This window comes from Muscardinus avellanarius (assembly GCF_963383645.1).
Source record: "Muscardinus avellanarius genome assembly, chromosome: 11".
Taxonomy (NCBI): domain Eukaryota; kingdom Metazoa; phylum Chordata; class Mammalia; order Rodentia; family Gliridae; genus Muscardinus; species Muscardinus avellanarius.
In genome coordinates this window covers 64,801,932-64,811,446 of record NC_137797.1, presented here as the reverse complement: position 1 = coordinate 64,811,446, position 9,515 = coordinate 64,801,932, and positions in this window count along the sequence as shown.

The window sequence follows — 9,515 nt, the reverse complement described above, 5'->3', positions numbered from 1 at the left end:
GATCTCTTCTCTGGGACCCTCAGCCTGGTACTCCATACCTCTTGTGCCCTCTCACTTTAGGCAGCTTGCACTATTCTTGAATGAATGACGAATTTCCTCATTTGGAAGTAGGGGGACCGAAGAAATTCTCCCCAGGAACTGTGGGATTGAGGAACCTCTCCACCTCCCCTGAGACTAGAGCTCCCCAAAATCTACATTCAGGATCTCCCTCCAGGATGTGATACAGCTCTTCCCGCTCCCCACCCAGCCCCCATCACCACTCTAGTCTTCAACCTGCCGCTCTACTCTGTGGTGGCTTCTCTCTCCTCGGAGCGCCCCCATTTTATATTCTCAGGGGCCAAAGCTAGGTCTGCAACCCTCTGTCTCTGATACACTGGGAGCCACAGGTGCCTAATTGGGAAGGGGGTGGGTCAAACTCCTCTCCGCCCTCCACCTCTCCCACATCTTCACTCCGCTGACCTTCCTGGGCTCTCAGGGACTCTCGTTCCCCATCCTACGAGAAGCTGGCGGGCTGGTGCCTGAGGACCAGGGCTCTCTCAACCCCTCAGTCATGCTGCCTTCTTCCTCTCCCTCCCAGCAGGATCCACCCCTCACTCTTGGCTCCTGGGCCCTGTTCTATCATCAGTGGCAGGGAGGAAAGGGTGTCTCTTCTCTCCTCTAATTTCCAGTATAACCAAAAATTACCCCAGGATGAGCAAGGGTATGTGCCCCTCACCCATTCCACCCTCGTTCCAGCAAGAATGGAATGGGCACAACTAGCTGGGGGTCCTCCGTCAGCCCCTCCTACACCCACACACGGGCACCCTTCTCCTGGCTGCTGCAGACACCCTGGCTATTCGGATAACCAAGGATTCACGAGAAGGGGCAGGAGGACGTGCAACTCCAGTGCAAATGGAGGTTTCTTTCTACAAAGAGTTCCCCGCCCGAGGGAGGCCACAGCCATCCCACTCTCTGCTTTCTTGAGACTCAAACCAAAGGCTGTTTTTCTATGTTTAAAGAAAAAAAAAAAGGAAAAAAAAGTGAAAACCAAACGTAAGACCTCACAAGTTGTAACTCTTGTCCTTCCCGCTCCTTTTCCTTCCCCTCCACCTTTCCTGCCATGTGTCCTTTCCTTATTGGCTCTTTTGCCTCTCCTACTTTTCTCACTCCCTATCAGGGATATTTGAGGGGGATGGTAAAGGGTGGGTGAAGGATCAGACCCTGGGATTGGGGTTCTTAAGAGTTCTGGAAAAGTCTACATTACCTTATCATGGGAAGGGGAAAAACTTTTTCCTCCTCTTTTCCTCCCCTGTTACCGTGGTTTCCCCAAGAGAACCGGATTGGCAGGGAGAGGCCTGATGGGATCATTGTTCCTCCTTGACAATGTAGCAATAAAGAGGTGCTGGCAAGGACAAAGGAAGGGGGCATTAGCTCAGAGGAAAGTAGCCCCTAGAGAAAAGCAGTGTCCTTTCAACAGCACCTTTGGGTGTTTGCTCCTTGTTCAGGACGGTGGCAGAGCTGAGATGAATACCTAGGCTTCTCCTGAACGATTCTGGTTATTGAGCCCCTTCCTGTCGGACCTGCCCCCCCAACACACACACATCTTCTGTGTCTGCTGTGTATTTGATGATACCTCATAAGGACTAGTCCCTTCTGGGGTATCAAAGCCTTAGGGTGCCCCATCCTGTCCCCTAGTCAGCCTTGGTACCTGTAACCTCCCGGAATATGAAGGATTATGGCCTGAAGTTATACTCTGTGCTCACGAGAGCAGAGACTGGAAGGGCAAGACCAGGTGCTAGGGAGGGGAGAGAGGGGCATCCTGTCTCTCTCCAGACCATCACTGCACTTTAACCAGGGTCTTAGGTACAAAATACTACTTTTCAGGGCCTCCCAGCTCTGGAACCTCAAACATCCTCATGCTCTCTCCCAGCTCCTTTTGCATAAAAAAAAAGTAAAGAAAAAGAAAAAACAGAAACCACACACCCAAGCCCACACGGAGAATAGAGGTGTTTCCTTTTATATTGTTATTCAAAATCAATACCACAAAAAGAAAAAAAGAATTTCTATCCAGAACTTTGTTTTTCATGTCAATGTCCAAGCTGCAGGTGGGATTTTGTAATACTTCTGGCAGCTTCTTTCCTTGTGTACATAATATACATATATATATATATATATTTTTAATCAGAAGTTATGAAGAACAAAATGAAAAACTAAAAATAAAACACAGAAGCAAGTGCAATACCACCTCTCCTCCTTCCCAGGGTTCCCCTCTCTCTCTCTGTGGCCTGTTTGGTGTTTCCTTTGACCCCTGCCCTTTGCCTCCTCCTCTCTTCCTCTGGTTTCCCTCCCCCCTTTTTTTAAAGAGTTTTTCTCCTTTCTCTAGGGGAGTCAAACTAGCTTTTGAGACTTATTGCAAAGCATTTTGTATATGTAATATATTGTAAGTAAATATTTGTGTAACGGAGATATACTACTGTAAGTTTTGTACTGTACTGGCTGAAGGTCTGTTATAAATAAACATGAGTAATTTAACACCCCTGGTTGCCTTGCGACTTGCTTGGCCTTGCTCTCCTGCAAGGAGGGAGGGGGCCTCCTTGCAGCAGGTCCTACCAACTGTTTGGGGAGGTGCACAGGTCTGAGATTAGGAAGAAACCTGACGAGAGTGCTCAAGCTGTTGCTGCAGAAGAGCAGAAAAATGCTAGCTTTGAATGAGGAGTGGAGATTTTGCTACCAGAAGTGTCCTCAGGAGGGGAAAGAACGCTGGCCTATCTATCCAAAGCAGAGACTCCTCAAACATCACACGCAGAACACATTATATGGCCGGGCAGAAATACATTGCAGTAACATCAGTGATGATGATGACAGGATCTGCCACTCAAGCATCTCAAAGGCCAAACACTATACTGAGTCTTCTCAAAAACAAAAAGATTAAGCTTTATTTATTTATTCATTTAGTTTTCTTTTTTTTTTTTTTTTTTTTTTTTTGCGGTACTAGGAACAGAACTCAGGGGCATTCTACCTCTGAGCTACACCCTCAGCCCTAGTTTTTATTCTTTATTTTGAAGCAGGGTCTCACTGAGTTGCGAAGGGCCTCACTAAGTAGCTGAGGCTGGCCTTTAACCATGATCCTCCTCCTGTCTCAGCCTCCCAAATGCTGGGATTACAAGAATGCTCCACCATACCTGGCTAGCTTGCATTGATTGATTGATTGATTGATTGATTTTGGTGGTACTGAGGCTTGAACTGAGGGGCATACTACCTCTAAGCTATGCCTCCAGCCCAATTTTAATTTAATTTTACTTTTTTAATTTTTTCTTTTTTGTGGTACTGGGAATGGAACCTAAGGCATAGTACCTCCGAGCTATACCCCCAGCCCTATTTTTTTTTTCAATACTGGGGGTGGAACCCAGGGGCATTCTACCTCTGAGCTATACCCCCAACCCTATTTTTTGTTTTATTTAATTTTTTTATTTTTTTATTTTATTTAAATAAAACAAAATAAATTTTTAAATAATTTTTTGTGGGGTAGAACCCAGAGGCTTTCTACCTTCGGGCTATACGCTCAGCCCTATTTTATATTTTATTTGGAAACAGGGTCTCACCAAGTCGCTGAGAGCCTCACTAAGTAGCTGAGGCTGGCTTCGAACCTGTGCGATCCTCCTGTCTCAGCCTCCCAAGCGCGGGGATTACAAGTGTGCGCCACCACACCCAGCTTATTCTTTTGTGTGTGTGTGGGGGGGCGGGGGGTGTCTGGGGAAGGAACCCAGGAGCATTTGACCTCTGAGCTACACCCCCTGCCCTATTTTTTATTCTTTATTTTGAAACAGGGTCTCACTGGGTTGCGAAGGGCCTCATTAAATAGCTGAGGCTGTCCGCAAACCTCAGTCCTCTGGTCTCAGACTCCCAAATGCTGGGATTACAAGCGTGAGCCACCACGCCCGGCTGGCTTATTTTTTATTTTGAAACAGGGTCTCACTAAGTTGCAAAGGGCCTCACTAAGTAGCTGAGGCTGTCCATGAACCCAGATCCTTCTGTTCCAGCCTCCCAAATGCTGGGATTGTAAGCGTGAGTTTACTTATTTATTTATTTATTTATTTATTTATTTATTTATTTATTGTAGTACTAGGGATGGAACCCAGGGGCATTCTACCTCTGAGTTACACCCCCAGCCCTATCTTTTATTTTTTATTTTGAAATAGGATCTCACTGAGTTGCAAAGGGCCTCACTAAGAAGCCAAGGCCAATTGCGAACCGTGATCCTCCTATCTCAGCCTCCCAAATGCTGGGATGACAAGCATACACCACCACACCCAGCTTTAATTTTTACTTTGAAACAGGATCTCACTAAATTGCAGAGGCCCTCATGAGGTTGCTGAGGCTAGTTTCAAACCTATGATCCTCCTGTCTTAACCTCCCAAATAATGGGATTACAAATGTGTGCCACCATGCCTGGCCCAAGTCTTCATTTAATTGGAAAAAAATCTACAAAGGAATGATCACATTTATTAGTAAAGAAATAAAAAGATCAAGAAAGATTAAATAATTGTCCAAGCCAGGCATGGTAGCTGACACCTGTTATTCCAGTACTTGGGAGGCTGACATAGGAGGATCGCAGGTTCAAGGACAGCCTCAACAAGTCATAAGATTAGTGAGATCCTGTTTCAAAATAAAGAATAAAAATGAATAAATACAGCCAGGCATAGTGGCACACACTTGTAATCCCAGTACTTGGGAGGCTGAGACAGGAGGATCGCACAGTTTCGAAGCCAGCCTCAAATACTTAGTGAGGCTCTCAGCAACTTGGTGAGACCCTGTTTCAAAATAAGGTATAAAATAGGTCGGAGATGGGGGTAGTTGGAGGTAGAGGCTCCTGGGTTCTATCCCCAGGACCACACACACACAAAAAAAGAAGATAGAGCCGGGCGTGGTGGCACATGCTTGTAATCTCCGTGTTTGGGAGGCAGAAACAGGAGGATCGCACAGGTTCGAAGCCAGCCTTGCTGGCTTAAGAGACCCTGTTTCCAAATAAATAAAAATATAAAAATAAGTCTGGGAGTGTAGCCCGGAGGTAGAAGGGTTCCATCCCCAGTACCACCCCCCCAAAAAAAAAAAATAGAAAAAATAATATAAAAGAATAAAAGCAGCCAGGTGTGGTGGCACACGCTTGTAATTCCAGCATTCAGGAGGCTGAGACTGGAGGATCAGGGTTAGTGGACAGCCTCAGCTACTTAGTGAGGCCCTCTGCAACTTAGTGAGACCCTTTTTCAAAATAAAGAATAAATAAAAAATAGGGCAGGGGGTTAGCTCGGAGGTCAAATGCTTCTGGGTTCCATCCCCAAACCCAAAAAAAAAAAAAAAAAAAAAAAAGAATAAAAGCTGGTCATGGTGGTACATGCTTGAAATCCCAGTACTTAGGAGGCTGAGACAGGAGAATCACAGGTTCGTGGCCAGCCTCAGCTACTTAGTGAGGCCCTCTGCAACTTAGTGAGACTTTGTTTTAAAAATAAGGAATTTTTTTAAAAACCCTGGGGAAAGCCGGGCGTCAGGTGGCGCACGCTTGTAATCCCCGCGCTTGGGAGGCAGAAACAGGAGGATCGCACAGGTTCGAAGCCAGCCGCGCGCGCTGGCTTAGGAGACCCTGTTTCCAAATAAAAATGTAAAAATAGGTCTGGGAGTGTAGCCCAGAGGTAGAAGGGCTTCCAGGAACCCCAGTACCACCAAAAAAAAAAAAAAAAACAAACCCTGGGGAAGCCCGGCTTGGTGGTGCATGTTTGTAGTCCCAGTGCTTGGGAGGCTGAGACAGGAGAATTGGGCAAGTTTGAAGCCAGCCTCAGCTACTTAGTGAGGCTCTCAGCAACTTAAGTGAAACCCTGTTTCCAAATAAAATATAAGTCTGGGGGTATAGGCCGGAGGTAGAAAGCCCCTGGGTTCCATCCCAAGTACCAAAAACAAAACAAAAAAAAACCTGGGGGTGCAGCTCAGAGGTAGAATGACCCTGGGCTCAATCCCCAGTACTGTAAAAATAAAAATAAATGAGCCGTGCGTGGTGGCACACACTTGTAATCCCAGCATTTGGGAGGCTGAGACAGGAGGATCGCGGTTCGCGGACAGCCTCAGTTACTACTTAGTGAGGTCTTCTGCAACTCAGTGAGACCCTGTCTCCAAATAAAGAATAAATAATAGGGCTGGGAGTGTAACTGGAGGTAGAATGCCCCTGGGTTTCATCCCCAGTAACGCTAAATAAATAAATAACGTTAGAGTGTAACTTGGAGGTAAAATGTCACTGGGTTCAATCCCCAGGAACACACACACACACTCAAAATAATTTCTCCAAAGCTTATCAGACCAGAGTTTATTTATTTATTTTTTATTTATTTACTTATTTTGTGGGACTGGGGACTGAACCCAGGGTGCTCTATCACTGAGCCAAATCTGCAGGCCTTTTTTAAAAAAATCTTTTATTTTGTGATAGGATCTCACTAAGCTGTCCAGTTTGGCCTGGAACCCACAGGCCTCCCAAGTACTAGGATTACACGTGTGCCACTATTCCTAAGAAACCAGGTATGGTAGCACACAAATGTAATACCAGTACTTAGGAGGCTGAGACAGGATGGTTACAGGTTCAAGGACAGTCTCAGCAAGTGGTGAGACTCTCATCAACCTAGTGAGACTCTGTTTCCAAATAAAAATAAAATAGGGCTAGGGGTGTAGCTTGGAGTAGAATGCCCCTGAGTTCAATCCCCAGTGCTACACACAGACACAAATAAAATTAAAAATAGGAAGCTGGGCTTGTAATCCCAGCATTTGGGAGGCTGAGACAGGAAGATCACAGTTCGCAAACAGCCTCAACTACTTGGTGAGGCCCTTTGCAACTCAGTGAGACCCTCTTTCAAAGTAAAGAATTAAAAATAGGGCAGGGGGTATAGCTTGGAAGTAGAATCCCCCTGGGTTCCATCCCCAGTACCAATAAATAAATACATAAATAAATACATAAATAAATAAATAAAAATAGGGATGGGGTATAGCTCAGAGGTAGAATGCCCCTGAGTTCAAGTGTCAGTACCACAAAAATTAAAAAATTCAAAGTAAAACCAAAATAGAAAAATAAATTTAATATCAATTTAATCTAGTGTGTGAGGTCGGGCGTGTAGGCACACACTTGTAATCCCAGCATTTGGGAGGCTGAGACAGGAAGATCGTGGTTCACAGACAGTCTCAACTACTTAGTGAGGCCCTTTGCAACTCAGTGAGAAGCTGTTTCAAAATAAAGAATAGCCGGGCGTGGTGGCGCACGCTTGTAATCCCAGCATTCGGGAAGCTGAGACCGGAGGATCGCGGTTCGTGGACAGCCTCAGCTACTTAGTGAGGCCCTCTGCAACTTAGTGAGACTCTGTTTCCAAATAAAACATAAAATAGGTCTTGGAGTATAGCCTGGAGGCAGAAGGTCCCTGGGTATATATATTTGCTCCAATAAAGTGGATTAAAGGCCCAATAAAACCATGATGGGTTGTTGAAGGAAACTGAATCTGATGCATTCAGACTCTAGAGTGACTCATGAATGAACTTCTGGTTTTCTTCCATACCATCCTTGGTCTGAGGGCTAGGATCCCCTTGCCACTTTCACTTTGGAGACAACTTGGTGGTTGGTTGCCCACATATAGCTTCTCTTGCTCAAGGTTCAAAACGACTCCTCCTTCTCCTCCTCCTCCTCCTCCTCCTCCTCCTCCTCCTTCACCTCCTCTTCTTCCTTCTTCTTTTGGTACTGGGGATTGAACCCAGGGCATTTTACCTCCAAGCTACACCCCGCAGCCCTATCTTTTTTTTTTTTTTTGGTGGTACTGGGGATGCAACCCAGGGGCATTCAACCTCCGAGCTATACCCCCTGTCCCCCCCCTAGTTTTTATTCTTTTTCTTTTTTTTTTTTTTTTGGGTGGTACTGGGGATAGAGGCTTTCTACCTCAGGGCTATACTCCCAGACCTATTTTATATTTTATTTGGAAACAGGGTCTCTCTCACTAAGTTGCTGAGAGCCTCTCTAAGTAGCTGAGGCTGGCTTCGAACCTGTGCGATCTTCCTGTCTCAGCCTCCCAAGCCCTGGGATTACAAGCATGTACCACCACGCCCGGCTTTATTCTTTATTTTGAAACAGGGTCTCACTAAGTTGCAGAGGGCCTAAGTAGCTGAGACTGTCCACGAACCGCGATCCTCCGGTCTCAGCCTCCCAAATGCTGGGATTACAAGAGTGTGCCACCATGCCCGGCTTCCTATCTTTATTTTTATTTTACTTATTTGTGTACTTGAGATGAAACCCAGGGACATTCTATCTCCAAGCTACACACCTGACCCTATTTTATTCTTTTATTTTGAAACAGGGTCTAAGTTGCAGAAGGCCTCATTAAATTACTGAGGCTAGCTACAAACCTGTGATCCTCCTGTCTCAGCCTCCCGAGTACTGATTACAAGCATGCTCCATTATGCCTGGCATGTATGTATGTATGTATGTATGTATGTATGTATGTATGTATGTATATGGAATGCTTCACGAATTGCGTGTCATCCTTGCGCAGGGGCCATGCTAATCTCTATATTGCTCCAATTTTAGTATATGTGGTGCCGAAGTGAGCACTTATTTTTTACTTTGAAACAGGGTCTCATTAAATAGATGAGAATCTCACTTGCTGAAGCGGTCTTTGAACTTGCCATCTTTCTGTCTAAGGCTCCCAAATACTGGAATACGAACTTGAGCCACTATGCTCAGCTCTTCTAGCCTTTCTGATGGCTTTTCAGAGGCAATTGAGTTTATGTATAAGTTTATGTGTGTGAGACTAATTGAGTTAGTATTTACATAGCACTAGCCGGGTGCAGTGGCGCACGTTTATAATTCCAGTACTTAGGAGGCTGACACAGAAAGATCGCAGGTTTGTCACCAGTCTTAGCTACTTAGTGAGGCCCTCCACAATTTAGTGAGACCCTGTTAAAAGTAAAAGAATAAAAAAATAGGTCTCGGCATGTAGCTTGGAGGTAGAATGTCCCTGGGTTCCACCCCCAATACCAACGGGGGGAAAATTGCCTATCACTACCACATGTGGTTTCTCTACCTTCTGGCTGAGATCACATGAAGTATCTGTTCCCATCAGCTTAATATCTGACATGTCCTTTATTTGAGGGCAATATATTAAATGTTTTTTTGGAGCAGGGAAATAGGAGCTTGCTCCATCCGCTCCACCCATCAGAATGGTACTGCAATACCTCCAAGAGCTACCACAGTTATGCTAACACGATCCAGAGCTAAAGAGGGTAAGAAACAGTTCCAGCACCACTGCACTTGTCTGTGGCATCTCATTAGGAGCGCTAATCCATATGAGGAAGAATTCACAAAACGCTTTGTTTCCTCCAAGCTCTTCCACTTTTAGTCCTACACCTAGTAGCAGGATTGTCAGAGAAATGAACCTAGGGCTGCAGGCGGAGGAGCAGCGCCGCCTTTGGTCTAAGGACCGCAGGCCAGGGCCTCTCGCCCTCATACTACAACTCCCATC